The sequence below is a fragment of the Macaca nemestrina genome, chromosome 1 (assembly GCF_043159975.1).
Source record: "Macaca nemestrina isolate mMacNem1 chromosome 1, mMacNem.hap1, whole genome shotgun sequence".
Taxonomy (NCBI): domain Eukaryota; kingdom Metazoa; phylum Chordata; class Mammalia; order Primates; family Cercopithecidae; genus Macaca; species Macaca nemestrina.
The window spans coordinates 50,303,701-50,329,825 of record NC_092125.1 but is presented as its reverse complement, the minus strand read 5'-3'; the positions used below and the strand labels follow the sequence as shown (position 1 = coordinate 50,329,825).

The 26,125-nt window shown below is 34.4% G+C and overlaps 1 long non-coding RNA gene across 1 annotated transcript in view; it reads left to right on the top strand.

Moving 5' to 3' along the window:
* LOC105484626 (uncharacterized) overlaps positions 1-26,125 on the top strand; it is a 540,758-nt gene that overhangs the window by 351,886 nt on the left and 162,747 nt on the right. Inside the window, exon 9 of the long non-coding RNA XR_011612173.1 lies at positions 23,948-24,027. This is a non-coding gene — a long non-coding RNA (uncharacterized lncRNA). The remainder of the gene's footprint in view (positions 1-23,947; positions 24,028-26,125) is intronic.

Below are 26,125 nucleotides of genomic sequence, written 5' to 3'. Positions count from 1 at the left end.
GTATCTTATAGCAATGCCCCATTACCTCTGTACAAATTTTCTGTATTAGTCTGTTTATTCACTGCTACAAAAATACTACCTGAGACTGGGTAATTTGTAAAGGAAAGATATTTAATTGGCTCACAGTTCCTCGTGGCTTGGGAGAACTCAGGAAACTTACAATCATGGTGGAAGGCAAATGGTAAGCAAGGCACATCTTACACGGTGACAGGTGAGGGATAGAGCAAGCAGGTGAAAGGCCAGACACTTATCGAACAACCAGATGTCGTGAGAACTCCCTTACTATCACAAGAACAGCATGGGGAAACCACTCCCATCATTCAATCACCTCCCACCTGGTCTCTCCCTCAACGCATGGGAATTACAATTTGAGATGAGATTTGGTGGGGGCACAGAGCCAAACTATATCAACTTTGTATCCTACAACTTTCCTGAATTTGCTTATCAGCTTAAAGAGGTTTCTTTTTCTTTTTTTTTTTTTTTGTCTTTAGGTTTTTCTAATTAAAAGATAATGTCATCTGCAAAGAGGGACAATTTAACATCAACTTTTTCAACTTGGATGCCTTTTATTTATTTCACTAACCTGATTGCTCTGGCAAGGACTTCCAGTACTATGTTGAACAGGAGTGGTGAAAATGGGCGTCGCTGCTTAGTTCCAGATCTTATAAAAGAAGCCTTTAACTTTATCCTTTTGGTATACTAGGAAAGGATTTGTCATAGATATACTTTATTATGTTGAGATATTTTCCTTCTGTGTCTAGTTTATTGAGAGTTTTATCTAAAAGGGATATTGGATTTTATCAGTTGTTTCTTCTGCATCTATTGAGAGGGTCATAGGATCATTTTCCTTCATTCTGTTGATGTAATGTATTGTGTTTGTTGATTTGCATATAGTGAATCAACCTTGCATCCCTGGCATAAATCCCACTTGATCATAGTGGAATCAAGTGGGATTAATACCAGGGATATATTGATAATAAATTGATAATTAAGAAAATAATTATCTTATAATTATTACATTATAAATAATTCTAAGATAATAAATCAAGTGGGATTTATTATCTGTTTGATGTGGTATTTAATTTGGTTTGCTAGTATTTTGTTGAGGAATTTTGTGTCTGTATTTATCCGAGATATCATTCTGTAGTTTTTTTGTTGTTGTTGTTATGTTCTTGACTGGTTTTGATATCAACGTAATGCTAGACCTGTAGAATGAGTTGGGAAGAATTCTCTCCTTTCAATTTTTGGAATAGTTTGAGGATAATTGGCATTTGTTCTTCATTGCATATTTGGTAGAATTCATCAGTGTTGCCGTCTAGTCCTGGGCTTTTCTTTGCTGGAAGACTTTTTTATTACTGATTTAAACTCCTTACTCATTATTGGTCTGAATAGATTTTCTATTTTTTCCTTATTCAATCTGATAGACTGTATGTGTCCAGTTATTTATCCATTTCCTCTAGGTTTTCAAATTTGTTAGCATGTAGTTGTTCCTAACAGTCTCTGATAATCTTTTGTAATTCTGTGTTGTCAGCTATAATGTTTCCTTTTTAGTCTCTGAATTTATTTGAGCCCTTTCTCCTTTTTTTCTTGGCTAGCCTAGCTAGTGGTTTTCTGACTTTATCTTTTCAAAAAAACCAAGTTTTTATTTTGTTAAATCTTCATATTTTTTGAAGTCCGTATTTCATTTAGTTCTCTTTTGGTCTTTATTGTTTCCTTCTACTATTTTTTGTTTGGTTTGCTATTGCTTTTTTGTTCTTTGAGATGTATTAATAGATTGTTAATTTAAAATCTTTCTACTTTTTGGATGGGGACACTGATTGCTGTAAATTGCCACTTCATTTTTGCTATATCCCATAGGTTTTGGTATGCTGTGTTTTCATTTTCATTTGTTTCAATAATTTTTAAAATGTTCTTCTTAATGTTTTCATTGGATAAGTGGTCCTTTAGAAGTAGGTTGTTTAATTTCCATGTATTTTCACAGTTAAAAAAAATTTCTATTGTTATTGATTTCTAGTTTTATTCCATGTTTATCTGTGAAGATACTTGGTATGATTTTAATTTTTAAAAATTTGTTGAGTCTTATTTTGTAGCGTAACATATAGTCTACACTGGAGAATATTCCATATGCTGATGAGATGGTTGTGTATTCCACAGATGTTAGATAAAATGTTCCATAGTTGTCTGTTGGATCCATTTGGCCTAAAGTGCAATTTAAATCCCGTATTTCTTTGTTAATTTTCTATCTTTACGAGCTGTCTAATTCTGAGAGTGGGGTGTTGAAGTCCCCAAATATTATTGTATCAGAGCCTATCTCTCCCATTAGCTCTAATATTTGTAACATATACATATATTAATATATATAGATGACAAATATATTTATATATTTTGTGTGGGCACCAGTGTTGAATGTATATATTTAGGATTGTTATATCTTCTTGCTGAATTGATCACTTTAATATAATGTAATGACATTCTTTGTTACTTTTTACCATTTGACTTAAAACTGTTTTATCTAAGTATAGCTACTTCTGTATGTACATATAGCTGTTTCTGCATATACTCCTATACTTCTGTGTGTGTGTCTTTACAGGTGAAGGAAGTTTCATGTCAGCAGCATATAATTGGTTTGTATTTTTTTCTCCATTCAGCCAGTCTATCTTTTAAGTTGAAAATTTAATTAGTTTACATTCAAGGTTATTATAGATAGGTGAGAACTTATTCTTGTCACTTTGTTAATTGTTTTCTTGTTGTTTTTAAAAATATCCTTCAATAGATAACAGAAAAAATAGAACAATCATTGTGGTTTGATTATTTTGTAGTATTGACATTTGAGTCTTTTCCTGATTTGTGTATTTGTGCTACCACTGAGATTTATATTTTTGTGTGTTATCAGGATGGTAGATACTTATCTTTCCTTTTCAGGTGTAGTACTTCCTTAAATATTTCTTGTAGGGCTGGTTGACAGGTGATGAATTCCCTCAGTTTTGCTTGTCTGGGAAAGAGTCTGGGAAAGACTTTATTTCTCCTTCATGTATGAAGGATAGCCTTTCTGGGTGTAGTGTTCTTGGCTGGCAGTTTTTTGTCTTTCAGCACATTGACTATATCATCCATTCTCTTGTGGCCTGTAAGATTTCTCCAGAGACATCTGCTGTTGGTCTAATGAGACTTCCATTATAAGTGACCAGATGCTTCTCTCTTACAGTTTTTAGAATTATCTCTCATCTCTGAGTTTTTACAGTTTACTTATACGTGGAGAATAATTTTTTGGGCTGCATCTATTTTTTGGGTACCTGTGAAGAAGACCTTTTTGAGTTGCATTTATTTGGAAATTGATGAGCTTCCTATATCTGGATATCTAAAACTTTTGCTAACTTGGGAAGTTTTCAGTGATTTTTTAATAAATATTTTTTAACTTTGGGCTTCTTTTGACATTTTGGAACACCCAAAATTCAAATATTTGGTTTCTTAACGTGTTCCATATGTCACCTATGCTTTGTTTGTTCTTTTTTATTCTTTATGTCTTTTTTTCTGACTAGTTTATTGCAAATAACCTGTTTTCAAATTCTGAAATTATTTCTTCTGCTTGATATGGTCTATTTTTGAAGCTCTCAAATAAATTTTTAAAACTTTCACTTATTGAAATATTTAATTTCAGGATTTCTGTATGGTTCTTTTTTTTTCTTCTTCTTCTTCTTCTTTTTTTTTTTTTTTGAGATAGGGTCTCTCTCTGTTGCCTCAACTGGAGTGGAGTGGTGCAATCTTGGCTCACTGCAATATCCGCCTCCTAGGTTCAAGCAATTCTCCTGCCTCAGCCTCCCAAGTAGCTAGGATTACAGGCATGCAAGACCAGACTCAGCTAATTTTTGTATTTTTAGTAGAGACAAAGTTTCACCATGTTGGCCGGGATGATCTAAAACCCCTGACCTCAGGTGATCCACCCACCTTGGGCTCCCAACGTGCTAGGATTACAAGCATGAGCCACCATGCCTGGCCTGTTTGGTTCTTTATTATGATATCTGCCTCTTGGGTGAATTTCTCATTTACACCTTCAATTTTTTTTATTTCTTTGCATTATTTATCTATGTCCTCTTGTATCTCACTAAACTTCTTTAATATCATTACCTTGAATTATTTTTGTGGCATTTCAAATATTTCTTTTTCATTATAATCTGTTGCTGGAGAATAATTGTGTTCCTTCAGAGGTGATTTGCTTTTTTATGTTTCTTGTGTCCTTTATTGATACCTGCATATTTGGTGTAACAACTGCTTCTTCCTATTATTTGATTTGGCTTTCATAGGGGAAGGTTTTTCCTGAAGATGTATCTGTGATATTGGTTGGGTAGAGCATTTTAGCTTTGATTCTGTCTGTGTGCGGAAGTGTAATCATTGTATGAGTTCTTCAGCTGCAAACAGCATTAGTGGTATCTGTTATTTCCTCAGTGGATTTTGCTATGGTTGTTAGTGGAGGCTGTGGTGAAGTTTTGCTTGGAAAAAGGATGCCAGGTGGTTCCGTCTTTTGGGCCTCAGTGGTGGCAGTGGCAGGCTGAGTGTGCCTGTCTTTGTGCTCTTGAACAGCATATGTATGCAGCAGTGTTAGTGATTCCAAGCTGGTCAATTCTTGGGCCTTCAGGTGGTTTGCTTAGGAACTGGCAGCAGCAGTGGTAGGCCAAGTAGATGGGCAAGTTTTCAGGCCCCTGGGAAGTATATGTGATGTGATCAATAGCCATAGCAGTGGAGGGAAAACCTTTTGACTCCTAGATGGCACATGCTTATGTTAACATTGGCTGCAACAGTCTGGGTAGGCCAGTCCCTAGTGGTGCATGGATGTGGATACTGGCTATGATAATAGTGGTCGTCAAGGTGGGTCCATCCTTAGGTACCTGGGAGAAGTGCACAGATGCCTACAGTGGTGGACAGGGCAGGGTAAATCCCCAGGCCCCTCGGTGGTATTCTCAGACACTGGGGATGTTGGTGCCAGCAGTAGCAGACCTATCTTCAGGATCCCCGTTGGTGTGTACAAGTGCAGGCTGAGTTTGGCAGAGTGAGGTGATTCTCAAGTGTCCTGGCAGAGTGTTCAGGTGGCAGGAACATCAGTGTTGGTGATCAGGGAGAGCCCGTCCTCAGGGCACGTGCAAGTGTATTGTGGTCCTGCTGCTGGGGGGTTGACAGCATTCATGTCAGGGGCAGTAGCCACAGGCAAGTGATTATCATACTTTGGGGAGCATGCACTTTAGCTCCCAGCAGCAGCATCAGTGACTGTGGGCATGGAGAGCCTGTCCTAAGGGTGAGTGCCAGTGTACTTCGGCCCTCCTATTGGTGGGTGTGGGGTTGCTGTCAGTGGCAGTAGCCACAGGCAGGCAGGTTTCAAGCTCTGGGGAGCACATATTTTGGCTCCCTTCATTCTGGGGGCAGCCTCCCTGGTGTGCTGCACTACCTGTTCTCTGGGGTATAGGACACTGTGTGTATTAAAGTGCTGGGGACCCCACTGCTCTGCTGGGTCCAACAGGCCTTGTGCTACTGCAATTCTCCAGGTATGTATGAGGGATGTCAGCGGGGCTTCAGGGGCATAGAGATTCAGAGGCTCTTGGGCTCTGGGACAGGATGCAGTCTGGTGGAGGCTGGGTTCCCAAATCGGCACTCTGCTGCAGCTGCTTAGGACTTGGAGTGTGTATGGGACCCAGTTTGAACTCCTTTCCTGGAGGAATGTTATTATGTGGTCTCTAGAAAGCTCCCTATAGTAGCCTCATGACCCACAAGGATTGAGGGCAGTAGTCCACGGTGGGAATGTGGACCACTGGGGATTACTCACTTACCCTTTCTCCATGCTGGGGAACCTCTCTGGGTTCCCAGCCCATCCCAGCTGAGGTGACTGCCTTGCTTCTCCTTTTGTGCCTCAGGCATTTCCTGTCACTTCTTCATTAAATTCCCAGTGATCTCTTAGATGCTTTATTCAATGTGTGAGTATTTATTTACTACTTTGATTCTTCTTTATAAAGGAGGCAGGTCCTGAATGCCTCTAGTCAGTCATCTTGAAGTGCCTTCTCATATACAATTTACATTTGTCAATTATAACTCAATACAAGTAGGGTTTAAAAATCAGCTCAACCAACACCTTGATTGCAGCCTTGCGAGACCTGGGTGGAGGATCTAGAAAATACGGTCATTGAACTTCTAATCCACGGAAACTGTGAAATAAGAGATTTGTGTTGTTTTGGGCCACTATATTTGTGGCAGTGGAAAACTACAATATCAGTAAGTTATTCCTTATTAAAATATCAGTAAATTATCACTCTGTTTTAATCTTCTGCATAATACTTATATCCATAAATATTTTATTTATCTACATATTACTTATTTGCTTCTCATTACCAGAATGGAAGCAACATGAAGACAGTTATCTTGACTCTATTATGTAAAGTTTTCTTTCCTGTATGTAGATCAATGTTGACTGACATGAATAAATGTGGAAAAAAAAAAAAAAAGACAAGGGAAAATGCTACTCGTACTCCTCTCTGTACTTACTCCTTCCCAGAGTTTACCTCCACTGATATTCTGGTATGTACCTCCCAGTTCTAATTTTATTTACTCATGTATACATACAAAAATGTATACTTAAAACATTTTATGAGATTTTGCTTTCTTTTTTTTTAATTATACTTTAAGTTCTAGGGTACATGTACACAACGTGCAGGTTTGTTAGATATGTATACATGTGCCGTGTTGGTGTGCTGCACCCATTAACTCGTCATTTACATTAGGTATATCTCCTAATGCTACCTCTCCCCCCTTCCCCCACCCCATGACAGGCCCCAGTGTGTGATGTTCCCTTTCCTGTGTCCAAGTGTTCTCATTGTTCCATTCCCACCTATGAGTGAGAACATGCAGTGTTGGTTTTTTGTCCTTGTGATAGTTTGCTGAGAATGATGGTTCCCAGCTTCATCCCTGTCCCTATACAAAGGACATGAACTCATCCTTTTACACGGCTGCATAGTATTCCATGGTGTATATGTGCCACATTTTCTTGAAAGATTTTTCTTTATGTCTTGATCATTGACTTTCCATTTAATACCAAAATATTTAGAAATATTTCATGCCTTAGAAATGTTCCAAATATTCCATGTCACCTCATATCAGCTTAATTCTGTCTTTTTATTATGGAATAACACTGCATACTATGGATGCACCATAACTTACCTAGCATTTCATTATAACAGGTAGTTTATATTTTTTTAAACAAAATCACTGTTTTAAAACAGTTACACAATTTCTCTTTACATATATTTTCATGTAAATATACATATATCATGGAAATATACATATTTGTGTATAGTAGATCCTAGAAATGGAATTTCTAGAGTAAAGGTCATGTGCATTTTATTTTAATCAGTTTTTCTTACCTGAACTGTTTCAATAATTTATTAAGAGATCATGCCATCTTCACGTCTTCCCCACTCCTCTATTCCACTAACATTTTAGTGTTAGGCTAGCATATCTCTGACTATGCAATCAATAACCTTTCTAAAACTTTCAGTGTTTTCTTATAGTCTACCTAATAACATCCCAACTCCTTGGTCTGGCATTCATGGCTGCTACCTTAATTTCCTGGCCTTCCAGCCTCATATTTAACTATCTACCTCACATGTTTGGTTAGTGAGCAAACGGGAAAATCTATTCTCCAAGCATTCCTGGCGATTTGTCTTCTACGTATCTCATTCTTATTCTTCCTTCCTGTAGAATTCAATTCTTTTCTCACTCACTATTGCCCCTGCCCTGTCAAGCAGCTCAAGTGCTGTCTTTTCTAATGAAAGATTTCTTAGGTTTTCTAGTCTTTGATAATTCTTTTTATCTGTAAGTTTTTCAATTGTTTATGAACATTTTACAAATATAACCCATAATCCTCAACACAACCCCTTGAAATAGCTATTAGTTTGCAGACAAGCAAACTGAGGTTGGATAATTTAAATCAGTGTTCTCCAACCTTTTTGGCACCAGGGACTGGTTTTGTGAGGAACCCCTGGTTTCAATGATTTGCCTAAAGTCACACTTTTTATTTTAAGTGACAGAACTGTAATGCTAACCTTCTAAGCCCAGTGCATAGTCCACCATACAATGGCTGCCTCTCCTTTCTTCTGAATCCCTGTAATTCTGCACTTGTACCAGTCTAGTCTTTGGGACTTATTCAATTCTCTTATGCATTTTAAACATTATTCCTCTTATGTCATGGTTCTTTTTATATTGTAAGCTCCTTGAAGTCAGGTAACTTCTCTTAATTTAACTTAAAAAATTTCCTGCAACCTCATAATTTGTCAGTTATGCTTCATTGGTGACTGAAGAGGATTCAATTACATATTCATTGTATTTAATGAGAAAAGTCATATTTATGTAGAAAATATAATGAGTCTAGTTAAGGCAAGCTCCTTTCAGGGTGGTGAGCTCAGCTTTACATACAGCCAGCATCTGTGATGCACAGTGTAACCTAGCACTGTCCTTCAAGTCCAAGGTCTGTGTGCACTTAGTTCTCAGGTACTTATGCATATGGCTTAACCACGGTTTCTACCAACTAGTTTACAAGTGTCATATATATCCCATTTGTAAATAATGCCTAATTATCAGTAATCAATCTAAGGAACTCAGTAGAGTTCTTAGCTGCACTGAGACTTTGCATCACTTCCATCAGATTGAAGGTCATATTCTCTCTCCATTCCTGTGCCAGAGGTTTTGCTTGGGACAGGCTAGGGCTAGGTCATTCCTGGCTTCATGGGTTTCTTCTTTTGTTTTACACGAGAACCAGCAACAATCTTGTTTACAAATAAATTTGTAAAACCACCCATGTGTACTCCGGGACAGAACCACTGATGAAATTGAAAAGTGAAGATGATGTTTATATATTTGCTTGCATACATATTTTAAATATTGATTTACTTCATTCTCTTAAGAATTCTTTGCATCCAAAATGTAATTAATTCTCCCTCAGTACCATGCTACCAGGATGAATAATCTGATAAGAAAACTGATTCTAAGTAAAATTAAGTAATCAGCTAATTACTACTTACACCCAGACCAATATGTTTTCGTCTTTCCAGTCCCCAGTGCTCTGCTTGATGCTTAGATGAAATACATTGCTGGAGACCGAGACCAGGTTTCAAAGGTCAGGGCATATTAAAAATTGTCAGAGAGATCCTTCTTTTTTTCTAGTGGCAACATATGATTTTAAGCCTTCCTCATAGTGATTTTAATTATTTTTATTTTAAATACAGAAGTAGTTTTGCAAAAAAAAAAAAATTCTAATAATAGTGAAAATGTCCATTGGTCCCCCACTTTTATTTCCATGAATATATCTTTCCAGGTGTGTAGTGTGTGCGTGCAGATGTTTAAAATACACTCATGCTAAGTCACTATTTTGCAAATTATTATTATTTTTCACTCCAGAATATATAATAGATCCCTTCTGTGTTAATACATAGCCTCCATCTTCCAGATGCCTCAGGCTTCAGGCTGACTTTTTTGCAAAGCTTCCTCAGCAAGACTTGCCTTGTTTATATTTATTATATGTACTTCTCCAACCATCTGGGAAGAATGTGGTCAAAGGTGAAGCAGTGCATGTGGCGATGTCTGCATTACCCACAGATCCCTGGTGAAGCATCACTCATTGTCCTTTGACCCATGTTGTATGAGTGCAAAATGATATTTCCTTGTGATAGACTTATCACCTTAATATTAGAACGTAAGCTGGAAAACAAACTAGAGCATTTTTCTTTTTAATTATTGATCGCTGAGTCATACTAGCCTCTGGATGCTTCTCTGATTTGAAAGAAAACCTCATTAGCTTGTCTATGCATTTTCATTTCATAACAATAACTAGTTTTTTTTTTACCAGCTTATATATTTTTAAAGCCACATATGTAAATATAATCTAATTGATTAGAACATTTAACAAATCTTATATCTAGATTGATGCTCATTTAACATATTCAACTATTCTTTTTTTTTGTGGGGGGGGATGGAGTCTTGGTCTGTCACCCAGGCTGGAGTGCAGTGGAACGATCTCGGCTCACTGTAACCTCAGCCTGCTGAGTTCAAGTAATTCTCCTGCCTCAGCCTCCCTAGTAGCTGGGACTATAGGTGTGCACCACCATGCCTGGCTAATTTTTTGTATTTTTAGTAGAGACGGGGTTTCACCGTGCTGACCAGGCTGGTCTCAATCTCCTGACCTCGTGATCCTCCTGCATTGGCCCCCCAAGGTGCTGAGATTACAGGTCTGAGCCACCTCACCTGGCCCATAAATAATATTGAAATTTCCTCTCCACTTGACTAATCAAGATGTGAAGATTTTTCTTTTCCTTAAAATCTCCCTACCTACATGTGTATATACACATAGATATTTATGTGCATAAATCATTGCTTCTTCAAATTAAATAAAATTTTCTCATGACACCCTCCTTTAAGTATAGAATAGAGAGAAAATAATAACATATTCTAGTATGGGTTGAGAGAAATAAAAATGTCTTATAATTCAAATAAACATTTCAAATTAAACAGGAAAAGGCCTTTCCGATGTGTTCATTTTCATTTATGTCTTTGTCAATTTACCTTTTACGAAATACAGTTTTATATATCTAGGATATAACTTTGTTTTAACATTTTTTTAAAGGTCCCTCATGGCTAGTTTTGGAAGATGCTCTGCTTCTCCAAGAAGGAACAAAAATACCTCCCAGATGCAGAATTCATTCATACCCCGAGAAAGGGGAATAAAAATTTCTCTATGTCTGTTGCATTTCACGTTGAATACTGCTCAGCTTCAAACCTGAATGATCAACATGATTTCTCTAGAAATATTTAATTCCTCTTGCTATCCAAGTTAGTGAGTCTGGTTAGAAGAAATGTTTCTTCTCAAATTGGATAATGGTTTACATCTTTGGGATTCACAAAGGCGAAGCCATTTCTCCCAGAAGGTCATACAATAAATATTATGTACCTTAACATTCATATTTGAAGTTATTTTATTATTCATGTGTCTGTTTTGATGATCAGTTCTGATTTTCAACTTTCCTTTTCAAAAGCTTGCAAGAAAGCACTTGTCCTTGAGCTTGGGGGTCAGCAAATATTTTCTGTAAAAGGCCAGATATTAAATATTTTAGGCTTTGTGGACCAGATAGTTTCTGCTGCAAGCACTTAACTCTGCTTCTGTGGTGGGAAGCAGCCGTAGACAATAAGCAAATAAATGGGCATGACTGTGTTCCAATAAAACTTTCTTTACAAACACAGGTGGCTGGTCAGATTTGGTCCCCAAGTCTTAGTTTCCTGATACCTGCTTTAGCTCAGTGTTATTTATAGCACCTGGTTCATGGAATGTCTATTACCACTCTAGAATGTGATAAGGAGCTTTTTCCAGAATGTAAATCTGTATAGTGTTTCTTTCATTGAGGAAGTCTTGCAATAGATGTGAAAATGTGAAAAATATGACAGTTGAACTAAATACTCCTTCATGACTATGTAGGTTGATTTATATTCTGCCTCAAACTCCTTGTTTCTCCATGTACTGAGAAAAGATTTTTTGGCCAGCACCGGTCCCTGGAGGACACCGAGTAGAGTAGCGCTGCTCAAGTTTATTTTTCTGTATATCCATCTCTGAAAATGTTGCAATTCATGATTAAGTTAAATTTAAACTTTTTCTTCCCCAAATAGAGAATAATTCTTCTACTACTTATTTTGTTGCTATGGTTGGAACTACAGCTCTGCTGCAGGGCAGAAACAGGAGTTATGCCAGCAATCCCTTCTTTAGCAGCTGTGGAAGCGCTGTGTCTCCATTTCCTTCATTGAGCTGATATTCATGCTGTATTTGTCTTTAAGGACAACAAATGTTGAATCTTTAACTTTTATAGTAAATTGCTCATTAAAGGAGATAGTTATTGAGAGGTAATTTTAACTTTTTCTGTCAAATAATAACAGAAAAGGATATTTAGAGAAAACTGATGCACATTTGCCAATTGCTCTGTTTATTTATATCAAAACCAGAATTAAAAATATTATGATACGTTGCCACTATAAACACATGTGAAAGTGTTTCCCTTCACAGTCTAGGTAATTTGGGGGAGTGCTGATCAGTGGATGCATAATATGTGAACAAATATGCAATTCAATACCTACAATTTAAAACCGCTTCTGTGAATGTATTTCCAGCATTCTCATTCTTCCCAAAACAGTAACAGACATGAAGATGAGGTTTTTAGTGCATGAAATTAGAAGATATTCTTTCTTTCTTCAGTTCTTATCTATATGTGATAGAATTTCCAACTTCTTAAAGCCTGAACCAACTGGTGTTTTTCTGTGCTGAGTAATCTTTCCTAATCATTTAAGCTTAAAATGGTTATACACATTGGCCATTTGGTTTGGAATTGTTGTCTCTATTTTTTAACCTAACAAATGACAATTTAAAATTAACTATATTACTTAACATGTCAAATGTGTAACCATTTTTAATTTTTTGTTTTACAATTATAATTAGTGAATAATTTGTGGGATGTGATGATTTTCTACTGAAAACAAATAATTTTAAGACATATACTGCATTTTTGTTTATGCTTTTAAAGAACTTAGCAACATTCGAAATATGTAGGATTTCTTCTTTGAGCAATACTGCACCTTTCTTTGTCACACAAATCACTCAGTATATGTTGCAAGTCTTGGCTTCATGTGGATTTCAGAGATGTGAGAGAAAGTATCAAAAGATAAAGCCTGGCTTGGTAGAACCATATATTCATTCCTTCATTAAGCATTTTTTGGGCCATTATTCAGTGTTCAGAATTTCTGCTTAAAGCACTTGAAGATAACAATTGAGTTTGATAGGACTTCATAAATGTGCTTTATAATTTAGATTTAGGTTTTCATAGCTTTTATCAATTTAGTCACATACAAGCAGAGATGTTTGATCATATTCTATTTCCTGGCTTCAACGTTTCAAGCCTCTCCAGGGCAGAAATGAAAGATTATGAGTGTGCTACATTTCTATAGCTCTTTCATTTCTACCCCAACCCTAGCTTACTTTCAAGTCTACAATAAAAATTTTGATCCAGATCGGATTTATGTGAACATTATTTTTTTCAGATTGACCTACCCTGTGACTGAATTTTGCAATGAAACCTTATCAGGTTGTTATATACCATTGCAACTGAGAACCTTAAAATTAGATGGAAGAAACAGAATATGTTACCAAAGGATGGGCTGACTGTGCAAAAAGTGGGTTTTAGCTTGTTTCATATTTTTTGAGCATATAAACCACTTTAAAAGTTCGCAAGTCTGTAAAGCATTAGCTCTAGATATTTCAAATGTGCTAAGGTTAGAATACGCAGTGAAAAATATAAAACATCATGTGAAGGAAATTCTGATATGCTATTATATTAAGGAAAGTAGATGGAAGTTCAGGAACATGTTGGAAAGAAATCAAGATAACTAGATTTTCTTGTTTTAACTTCCCTACAAACTGATTGTGACATGAAGGATAAGTGATCTTTGTGTCATGGATGTCTACAGACGTGTGATCAGAGTTTGTTATCAGTTAGTGTTGTCACTCCGAACTGTTTCTCAATTTTGAAGAAAGTCAAAGAAACAGCGTTTTAATCAGTTCATCCAAAATAAATAAATGTGAAATATCTGTAAGGAAAATTTGGAAGTGAAAATAGCTCACACACTCTCCATAACTATATTGAAAGGTGGTATGTATATTGACTAAACTACCTGGGTTGCTTGGGTTCAAATTTAAACTCAGCCATTTACCGAGTGACATTGAGGCGGCTTCTTCAACTCCCCATGCTTTAATCTCCTCATCTGTAGATTTAAGGACACTGACTTCATACTTTTGTTGTATTTAATACATGTAAGTACATGGAAGAGTTTCCAGAACAAAGTAGGCACACAATAAATGTTATTTCTTATTGTTTATCAATGCAATCGTTGGCATCACTATAGTTACATTTGAACTCATTTTGGAGTGAACCCTGGAGTCCAGGGTTCTAGATTGAAAACCATTGCTCTAAACTCATAAACTTACAGAACTGAATTTTAATTTAGAAAAATAATTTAAATCAATAAAACAGGATTTATAACATAGTATTCTCATTGTTTATTAAAGTTATAAAGTATTAGGCATTTTATATATGTGGTTAATTAAAAATTGTTTGCCCCATTTTATTTTGACTTTCTACACTGAGTTGACAGAGAAAAGTTAGGGTATGATCCTTATTTGCTGACAAATGCACAGAAGATGACTTTTCTATCCAAGGCTGACCACAGACTGAAAGCTGAATTGTTCTTTTGATATTGATATTATTTTATCCAGAAGTCATTTTTATTCTTAATTTCTAGCAGTGTTGTTTTGCTTCTCTTTCTTCTTATTCCTCCTCTTGTTCTTCTTATACTGATAGATATAAGTTAGATTTTTCTGTGCTACAGACTGAGGATGCTACATTTGGACTCTGTATCTATGTGCATGGAAGAGTAGAGATGTTTCTGAATTATTTATAGTCATCCATACTATATAAAATACTCTGAGTAAATAGGATTATGTATAAAAGGCACATAATCTATTTTATAATATATTAAAATTATTCTAAATTATAGACTGCACCTTGTGATATACGTCCACAAAACATAATTCTAGTAACAAACACATTTAGTTTATTGTTTCACTTGTGAATGTTGGTTTCACCTGGGAAATTCTGCTTTAAAAGTAAAACAGGTCTTACCTAGTGAAGCATCTTATCTAATGTTGTTTGAAACCCTTTGTGTTCTATAATAACATGACATATAGCAGTGTGAATTTAAACAGTTGTTTGGCTTTTCTGCATTTAGTTCGGAACCATGTAGACATGTATTATCAAGCTTCAAAAGTTTACTTGACATCATATAATAGCATATCATTGGCATGAAATGTTTTATATATAAACTGCACCATTTTACATTTTATTTAAATGTGTAGGTTTGCCAAGGGCCACACTGTCATTTCCTTTTACTAAAATAGATTACCTTAAAAATTACTATCACCATAACACGCTTCAAGGTCCTACAGAAAGCTCTGGATTTAAAAAAGTTATATTTTGACACTTTCTTCCAGTGTTAAAATAAAAAGAAAAATCAGTCTCTCTTAAGCAAGGCATGTGTATGGAATATCATCGGAATTCAAATTTTTAATTGAAAAATTATAATTATAGGAAATATTATTATAACTATTTTTAATTAATTCTTTTTTTATTATACTTTAAGTTCTGGAGTATATGGGCAGGATGTGCACGTTTGTTACATAAGTATACACGTGCCATAGTGGTTTGCTGCACCCATCAACCCGTCATCTACATTAGGTGTTTCTCCTAATGCTATCCCTCCCCTAGCCCCATACCCCCTGACAGGCCCCAGTGTGTGATGTTCCCCTCCCTGTGTCCATGTTCAACTCCCACTTATGAGTGAGAACATGTGGTGTCTGGTTTTCTCTTCCTGTGTTAGTTTGCTGAGAATGATGGTTTCCAGTGTCATCCACGTCCCTGCAAAGGATATGAACTCATCCTTTTTTATGGCTACATAGTATTTCTTGGTGTACATGTGCCACATTTTCTTTATCCAGTCTATCATTGATGGGCATTGCCTAGTGGAGGTTCTAAAATTCATCTTTAAGGACTTTGTACTTTTTCTTCTTTATACATTTATAGAATTTTTTTTAGTTTTTTGACATTGTTGATTAAAAAAACAAAATAAACATAAAAAACAAATTACTAAGTAGTTATCAGTTGAGAAATGTTTAATTTTAATAGCAAAAATATTTTTATTCTTAAGTTTATGGCATGCAATTTTGTTCATAATAGTAGATTTATTTGGAAAACTCAGAATGTTTCCTTCTTTATTCTGTTACAGTTTTTTTTTCATTTACTTATAATTTGTTTCAGTTAAGGTCAAAGAAAATAGAAATCATATCATAAGGTAAACAGCAAATTGGTATATATTATATAGGGTGTTTCTGTATTGAAATTTATTCATGTGAACTTTAGAATTTTAGATTTATTGGGTTTTGATCATTGAATGTGACTTTTTTGTTTATAAAATGGTTGATCATTTATGCCATAGTTAGAAATATATTTGTACATGTGACTTTTCCTGTATTTGAATCATGTCAGAAAAACTTACATAGAAACTCCTTTATAAGAGTTCAACAAATCAGATTCTCAAAATTGATTGTTATTGTAATTGAATATTTCACTTAATTTTTCTGTACATATCTTGACAAGATGGTGCAGAGATGTAATAATTCATATTTTTTTTTTAAACAATACCTGAAAATATATAACAGGAATTTGTCAATTTCGTCATCATATTATTTACAAATAACATATTCATAATTATTTGAAATTTGTCTAAAATAGCTAAATACTCATTTAGTTTAAGTCTCAGGGAGAAAAGATCAATGAAAGCGAGACTCAAATATATTTTAAAGATGATGTGGTGATAGTGCCATAATAAACACCTGAAATAAAAGTATTCGTTATATTTTGTATATCGGCTTATGTATTTTAATATTCCTGTTATCCTTACTCTTCCCCTCACCATTCAAATATCAGTAAGGGTCTTTTATGTCCACTGCTTCAACCATACAATATTCAAAAGCACTCCTACTTTTAATTGTAGGAATAAAGAGTGCTTAAAGGAGAAAAGTGTTTAGTGAATTTTGTCATCTTATTTACAAGCATCAACAGCCCAAATGTGGGTGACTCAGAGCATGGAGTTTATGCCAGTGAGAGGGAATTGGTGATGAGTCTCGATAACACAAAGCATTGGATTGTGAAATAGACTCAAACGAGTAAGAAATCTCACTCAATAACAAGTGTTGCTATCATGTTGAGAAGATGTAATCATGAGGTGTAGGTAAAACATGGAGAGATCCAGGGCCTTCAATGCAGTTACCCAGTTTATTTCTTGTCAGTCAGAATGTGCTCTGGCTCGGCTTACCATGTGAGGCCTCTGTGTGATATTTGTGGCTGCATAAATGACACAGGAGAGAACCGTTTTTCTATGGCACACTGTCATAGCAAATTATTTCAGATGGTCGTATAGCTTATGTGACATCTTCTAGAGAGCCATGTGCTATAAATTCGTAGATTCCTGGTTCACTTAGTACAAACAATCCTAGACAAACTATGTATATTCTGCTAAAATCTTTTCATAGGTAAGCACTCTCTAGGTAGATAATAGGAGTTTCCCCATCTGCCTTGTCCTGCCACAAGGAAGTTTATGTATTGCAAACTTTGTGCTTAATTATTTTCTTTCTAGGAGACATTCCTGAAGATACATTCAGCTACAGGGCAGGAAAGAGACTTGAGGAAAGGTGCATTCAGTTAATGGCTATTGGGTGTTTGGAAATAAATCCCGTGTTTGCCATATCTTTCAGCTTGGTCCAGGGAGAATGCATGACTCTGGAGATACCACAAGTTTGTAGGTATCTCAGTGCTGAATATACCATAGAATAATTTCCCCAGGGCACAGCCAGCAAGGTAACAAGAGTCTCTTGGAATATCAGAATCATAAATGATCAGTGGTTGCATGAAGGACTTAGTGGACCAGCTTGAGGGTAGTATCAGAACTTTGCACACCCAAGCATGTTGAGGAAGGGATTTTGAAAGTTAGTGTATCTACAATAAAAATGGGAAAACAGGTGTGAAGACTAGTGATCTAGAAGAGGTCTCATTTCATAGGAAGAAGAGGTATACTGAATGTGGACTTGTCAGCTGAATGTCATGGCAGATTGGAGACATCAATAGCAGATGCAATAGAGGTAAAGGATGATACCTAGACGAGGAAAGATCAGGGAGCCTTGATGATGGCCAGTGCTGGCAGCAGACATTACATGGACAAGACATCCTTGACTCAGTGTCAGGAAAACATGTGAGACCACTTAGAATTTATATTATTTCAGGGATAGGAGAAGAAGGAGAGAGAGAGAGAGAAAACTTGGTTTGACTCATTTTTATCTTGGAAGAGGCTATATTACCTTGAGTTGGTAAGATAAATTCTTTTAGTTAAAAACGAATGTTGTAAACCAAATTGCATTCGGTTTTAGAAGTAAAAATTACATGTTTGAAAGACTGAATTCATGACTGTGACATTCAAACATGCCGTTCGCTCTTTGCATACTTTTCACCCTTTGCTGAAGAACAAGTAAATAATAGAGGGAAACTGAGTAAGAAAACACCTCTGTTCTTATCAGTTGTGTTACCTTGATTATGTTGCTTAATCTCACTGACTTATAGTTTTCTTATAAAGAATAACTATTCATACAGTTGCTGTCAAGAATAAATGTGATACTGGTGAAAATACCTAGCGTGTGGCCTGGCACATGTAGATTTCCAATAAATGCTTGGAAAAGCATAATCTGAAGAAATTTAATGGAATAATATTACTTCTTACCATTTCATATGGTATTTAGCTTTCGCTTCCGTACTAAGGCAAACGTTGTGTGACCCATTGAGATTTTCAAGTCACCATTTTTGTTCTTCGGTTTCTGGAGTCAAAACATTCCACCATTCAAACACAAATGAATTTGCAAACCTCAGTGGACGTCTTTTGAAAAAGAAGACACTGGTTGACTTCTGATTGCTGCTTTAAAAAACGCCCTGAGGAATGTCCTAAGTTTTCAACTGTTATTAGAAGTACAAGTTTCAGTTTTGAATTAGGGAGAAAACATACCAAGTACCCCAAAGTCTCTTTATATTAGGGTAGTCCTAGATGTAAGCAATGAACCCTTGCAGATGCTGATCTGAAATAAGCCTTGCTATTCTAGAAGTAATCCTCTATAGCATTCATCTTTATTTTTAAAACTCTGATATTTAATTATTTGAATTTATTATGAGACTCGTATAGACTCATTATAATTTACATGAAAGGAAAAGGTGAATGCATTTGTGATTTTTCATTTATTATTCATGTATTTATTCATTCTATTTTATAATATCAGTGGTTGCACTGATGTTACAGGGATGTGTGCATTTTCAAGAGGCTCTGCTCACCTCAAATATAGTAAATCATACCTGCAAGCTATTTGGGAGCACTTCTTCTCTCATGTGATCTGGAATGTACAGGTAGAAAAGATGCAGCATTTCCTCAGGATATTTTTTAAAGCAGCAATCAAAAGTCAACCAGTGTCTTCCTTTATAAAAGATGTCCACTGAGGTTTGCAAATTCATTTGTGTTTGAGTGGTGGAATGATAGGCATGAAACTAATTAGAGACCAAAGGCTACACTGCCATTCTGTCTTCTTCTGGGTACAGCACACTCTAGGAGTTTTCTGACACAGAAGCTTGAGGGGGAACATATGGCTGAGATTCTCATTCCTCAACAAGTCAGTCCAAAACAAAGCCCAACATTCTGCCCATAGTTTTTTGAATTTTAACAAAAAGCCTGAAGAAACAAGAGGAGGTTAAAAAATATTCTAAACAGTACTTTTAGAAGTCATCATGGCAGCAACCTTTAATAAAGTAATACATATTTTGATTGGGTTAATATTTTTAAATAATGAATTTGGACTTTAAATTTCACAATAGCATGTAAATTATTTAGAATTTATAATTGCAATAAAATCAAATGTGGTTGGTAAAATAATGATATGAAGAAGCAATCTGTCATTGTCTTCCCAAGACCCATGTTTTCTTTTAGGTAAAATGAAGACCTGGTATTCAAAGATCTCTAATTTCCATTGCTGCTCACACATTTTCTGAAACTATTTCATCATTTTCTTTTGTTGTTGATTTTACTTTTGACTTTCTCAGCACTTAACATAGATGTCTGATAGCTTTATCTTTTATAACCATGCTTTTGAGACTACAATCTTGTGACACCGTGGATTAAAATGAGACTTGTTTGGAGAAAAGTACTATAAGAAAATGGACATTATATAAATAGTAAATTAAAAACCAAGTGTCATCACTCGGAACCTGGAACTCCAGGTGTTCAGTGAGAAACATGGTATCTCCTATATGACATTAGGAACTTATTAGGAAGTCAGTGACAAATTTTGCTCTTTTTTACATTTTTATGACGTTATTGAAGTCAGCAGAAACTTAATATGAGTAATAGGGTCAGAATATGACCTTTGCAGTAGGTGTCATTGTTATCTGTAGCCCTGTTCTTATATCACTCTCAGAGAGTGTTTTGTCAAATTCAATTTCAAATCAGAAGCCAGTTGCTTTTGCACCTGTGGGCTGAAACAAGCAGAAACAGAGAGATTGTTGTGCAGGATGCATTTTCTGGCCTGGAGCCACTAATTACAGAGGCTGTGTTGGAGGAAGCTGAAATGCTTAGATGAAAAAATCTGAATGCTTAGATGAAAACTCCTCTTAAAAGGATTGCAAGGAACATTTTCATCTAAGAAAACAGTCGAATTTTAAATTAAAAACACTTTGGAGATGGCTGTGTAGTAGTTTAAAGTCAACCTAGGTGTTGTGCTGTATATTATTGACTCTGGAATCAGTCATGTTATGAAAGAGTAATACTTAAACTTGATTCTGTTTCTCTTTTCTTTAGAAATCTAGACATGAGACAGATAATCTTCATTATGTTGATAACTGACATAAACTGGAATTAGAAATGAGAATACAGTTAAAATTTTTGTAGAAAGAATAGAACAGACCTATATCCACAATGACCTGGAATATATTAACATTTTCCATCCGTAGTCCATAGAGCCTCTCTTAAATTTCTTTTTAATTTGGATCAGTGTGGCCAGTTCACGAGAAGTTTTCAAGTCTATCTAACGTAATCAAAATAGATAAACAAAACTGGATTTCATCTATCTGATAAATTTAAAGAAATTCAAGATGACACTTAAGGTTTTATGAGATAAAATGTGTTATTTATATATAAAATGCTTAATGACATATTTTAAGTTCGATTATTAATGTAATTCAACATAAGAAAGGATTTAGTCTCAATTCCACAGTTAATAAACTGCAAACATTTATAAACAGAAGAAAAAAGCACTAAATATTTAAAAAAATGACAAATTAGAAAAAAAAAAAAGATTATGGGATTGTTTTTACCCTTCCAATAGCAAATAATGCTAATTTAGGTTATACAAGTGAAAAATTCACTTTATATAGTCTATTTGAATTTTTTAAAAGTATCTTTGGGATTCTACAGAGAACTGGAGTCCAAGATATTATATGAGTGTAACACAGATAGTTATTTTCTCAAGAAAATGGCTTAGAAGACAAAGGGCAAGGACATAGTTATTTTGTACTAAGGAGGCATGCCGTCATTTGCATCAGTTTAAAAAGGTGTCAGGTTAGTTTTATGTTTGGTAAATGGTAAAACACTATAGATTTTTTAAGCTGTTAAATATTTAATAGCTATTGACGTTAGCTCCAGAAAACACCTTTGATTCAGAGATAGTATTCTAAGATACTAGCATACAGTGATGCAGCAGCCAAAAGAGCTAGTGCAATTTTTGAAAACAAACCAACAGTGTGCTCAGAATTTTTTTTAAGGCTATACAATGGATAGAGACAGGTATAAATTTTCAGACTCAAAATGCTAAAAAATAGAAAAACTGGACAGAAATAAAATCTAGATACATAAATTTCTTAATGTCATGAATGAAGACCTTTTTTACAAGAAATTATCAAATGCTAGACAAATGCACACATTTAAAATGTTATCAATAAAAAATGAACTTTTACTTGATATAGTCAACAGAATTTCATAAATCTAAAGGTTAATAATCATAGAGAATACAGTTTAATAAACGGAGTTAATGATTTTTGCCTTTAATCAAAGAGCCACATGGAACTTATTACAGAAGCTATGACTAGTTATCAAGGAGAACATCATATCCTTCTACAGTGTGGCTCTTAAGGCCCCAGAATGCAAATAAATATAAAATTCACTAGGGCTCTACATATAATAGCTTTTGTTTGGATCATTTGAAGAAGTTACTTCAATAAATAAAATTAAGTTCAATAGAATATGTTTTTATAATACATGTAGGGAGAAATAATTGAAATAAATATTAGACAAAAATGATTAGCTTTGTTAAGTATTAAAAAATACACTAAAATATTAGTGTTTATAATAAGCTAGTCTCAATAGCAAAATATTTTTGTTAAAATTATTCATTCTATTTGTGCATTTTAATATTTCTATATACAATTGGACAAATTTATATACCTTTATTATAGATGGATATTATTATCTGTAAATGCATGCTTTAGTTTTCAGAAAACTTCAAACATTGTTACCTAATCCATTCATATATGAACATGAACACCTGACTTTTGATTAGAAAGTTGTTATGGTTTGTCCATGACCCCATAAGAACCAAGGAGTGATGTAGAGTCATGCATTAGCTCTCTGTCTTTCCCTCATTTTAGAAAATGAATTATTTAGTAGCAACTTTGTGTATGTCATTAAGATTAAATCTCTGTCAAAATTGTCCTGCAGGAACTCTAAAGGGTCTGGGAAAATAGCTTTGGCATTAACAACGTTGCTAGGTTTTTACATTAAAAATGTTGCTTTTTTTCTGACATACTACTTTGTGTATTTATGTGGAGAGAGTGTGTGTTTGTGTGCATGTGTGTGTTTGAAGGGCAGAATAAAAATTAACTAACTAAAAAGTGGGTAGACATATATTATTCCATTAGAGATATGTCATTATTTTTTTGTGCATGCAAGTATGAAAACTTTTGGAGTGCCAGAGGATGAATGGGTATGATTTGTTAAAGTTGAATATATTGATAGATGATATATTTTTCTATTACATAAATTGAAATGGAGAAATGCTAAACTATGAAGTACTAAAGGCAGTAATATAGTTGTTTAAAATGACATAGGAATGGAATAAAACATATGATGACTTGGGATGATATTTTTCTATTTTAATTTATAAAATTAGTTTAAATAATATATTTAATATATATAAAATAATAATATATATTAAAATTATTAATTAATATATAATTTAATATATATTAATGTAATTATTTAATATATAAAAATTATTTAATATAATATATATTTAATAATATATGGCTGAAAGACAACTACTTTGATTATGGATGCCCTGTGTCCACACACAATAAAAAGTCTTGCATCCATAGCTGCTAGTAAAAATTTTATTTTCTTACAGATTTGTTGTTTTCATTCTTTAGCTCATGAAAAGAAAGTCTAAAAATTACTATTCTGAGTTTCTACTTGAGAATTTTTTGTCATTATGAGAAAAACCTTTTGATCTTAGTATTCTTACAGTTATGATCACACAATGTTTTCTTCTGCATTCTACTTAGTCAACCATAATAGTAGCATACTTAATCTTATTCAAGAAAACTGTAAAAATATTAAATTATTTGCAAGCATTGCAGCTTTATTTAATTAAAATCTCACTTTATTCTTAGAATATTATAAGGAAATGTGAGGTGAAGGCAGTTTATAGAAATTCAGCATACTAAATGTTATCAGGGAGCAGGATGTAGTTCTTGATCTCATATCGTGATAAACTCACATTGACTGGGTTTCCATACTTTACTAATTACTATTCTCATGAAACAGTTTTTGTTCGGAACAAGATGTTAACCTGTGTATTAGTTATGACATTACACCTGTTTGTGTGTCTCATTGCTGCATAATATTTCAATTAGTCAAAATTTAGTGTATTTAATTTCTTCAAATGGTCATTGTAAAATAAATAGAAGCCTTCAGTGTGAGGATATTTGGATTGTGTAGATACTGTGGAGGCTTTCTATCTGAAGAGAAACTCTGTTCTGATAGTCTTATACAAACAAACCAAAGCTCATTTAATTTGTAAAATAATAGACAACTGATAAAATTTATAATAGTAGTGGAAGTTACAGTAATAGTTATCAAAATATATTATATTTTTATTAATAGTTTTATATAAATATGTATATGTATGTCTTTACAGATATGAAGACTTTCATGATAATTAACTCAATGTTTATTGATGACCCAGGTGCTCAGAAGGGGAGAGGAACCCAAGAACTGGTGAGCTGCACTGAACACTGCCATGAAGTTAATTTCCGCTCTGAACTCTGATAGTCCTGGTCTAATTTCATTTTCTCATTCACATTTTTATTTACCCAACATTAAAGGGGGAAATTTTCTCCCTGATTTTTTTGAGAGAATATGTAGCCTAAGAATCAGACTCTATAGCAAATGGGTCAAAAAACCAGAGGTCCATCTGAAGGGAAAACAAACAAACCAACCAACAACAAACAAGCAAACAAACCAAACCAACAAGCAAAAAACTTGTGTGGTTGAAGTAACGGAATGAGGGATTCTGAAGGATAGGAAGCTGCAGAGTAGTTCATTATTTCTTAGGAAGAACTGTTAGGTTATGACAGAGTCCAGGGAGGGTGTGGTCATGGAAAAGGGTGAATAAGTAGAAAGGAAGTGAAGTTGTCTGAAAACAAGTAACCAAGATGATGAGAGATGTTGAAGAGCTATAGACATGAACACTGTAGGCACCTAAGATGATGTCATGATGGAAAGAAGAAGTCTTAAGAGCCTCAAATGCCATGCTCAAGCAAGAATTATATTCAATGTCTCTCTTTCTTCTAGATGAACACAGACTGCATTAGATACCAACCCTGACTATTTAAGTTTGTAATTCAGGTGAAATAAATCAATTCTTCCTCGTAAAAAAAAAGAATTGGACTCTATAATATTGAAAATAATATTTACATAAAAGGAAGAGAGCAAAATAATGTAAATTATTTATTGAGGTAAAAAATGAAGTAACATATTAAAGTTTCAACATAAAATGTTAATTCTTTTCTTAAAAGCCCCAGCTACATTTCATGAAAAAGACATTTTAAAAAAAGAGAGTCTACATCAGGATTTTCCAAGTTAAAAAAAGCAACCATAAGACAAAAGCACCTTAGAGGCTTCAGTATGGAGAAAGGGATAATTTCTATAATGTCAACATGCAATTTAGATTGTAATTGCTTTGCACTTCGAACTATGTGAACAAGTCTGATAAGGAGAGGGAAATATATCCTACAGTTTTTTCCTTGATGTGATAACAATGTGTAAATATTTTTACTTTGCTTCATTTTTTTCTGTTTAGACAAAATAAAAACCCAAAATTAATACGGTTTAAAGTGGTATGGGAACATAGTATTTTAGTTCAAATAAGAAATTCTGAGTTAAAAATCTGATCCATTTTCTTACTCTCAGGTGACAAGTTAAAATAAAACCCCAAAGCCTATTCTATTTTTAGATTCTTTAAGACTATGTTGGAATTAATGTAGTTTGGGGGTTACTTTTTACTCATGATTATGAAAAAAAGCTAGTAAGTTCACCCTTATCAAGTAAAATCAGGCAAGAGAGCCTGGTGAAATCCTGTTTTTATAATTATCATACATTAAGTAATTATGGTTTGGGACGTAATTCTTTTCAATATTCATACCTCTTTAGAACTTGTAATGCTCAGTGCTTGCTTTGAAGTTAAGAAAGCTCTGGGTACAGTTAAGATGCCTAAAAAGTACTATGAAAGTGTTAAATCAGACCAAAATTGGTGATAAAAGGGAAAGTAATAATAGGAAATATTCATTTTGTTTTGAAAGGTGCCCAGACAGTCATGTCAGGACAGCTAATATGCAATTGGTTTTGTATTCATGCTGTTCAACTACATGTGGGATCATGAAAAATTCCCAGTAGCTCTGCTACATTTCTTTCCTGTTATTGTTCTTATTTTAGAAACTTGATTTCACTTTAAAAAATGCATGAAATGCCCACCTCAGAGCAAACTATTTCACCCCATGTGTCTTCTATTGAAATAGCTGCAATTTACAGGATCTGTAGATAAAGAGGTCAATTTGTTTTATATAATGTGCTATTATTCAGGAAATACACTTGATTTTTAGATTCAGAACTTGAGGTTTCAAATATTTGCTGTTCACCTAATAGAGTATCCTGGATATATAACTGTCACCTGTTCCTGGAGTCACTGCTGCCTTCTGGGTCCCTTGCTCATCATCTCTTGTATTCTCTTTTGCCCATCTTCTCCCCGGAATGTGGTCCTGTCACTCCTGCGTGTTGCTCTTAACTACCAAGTGAATTGGAGGGAGTGCCTTCCTTG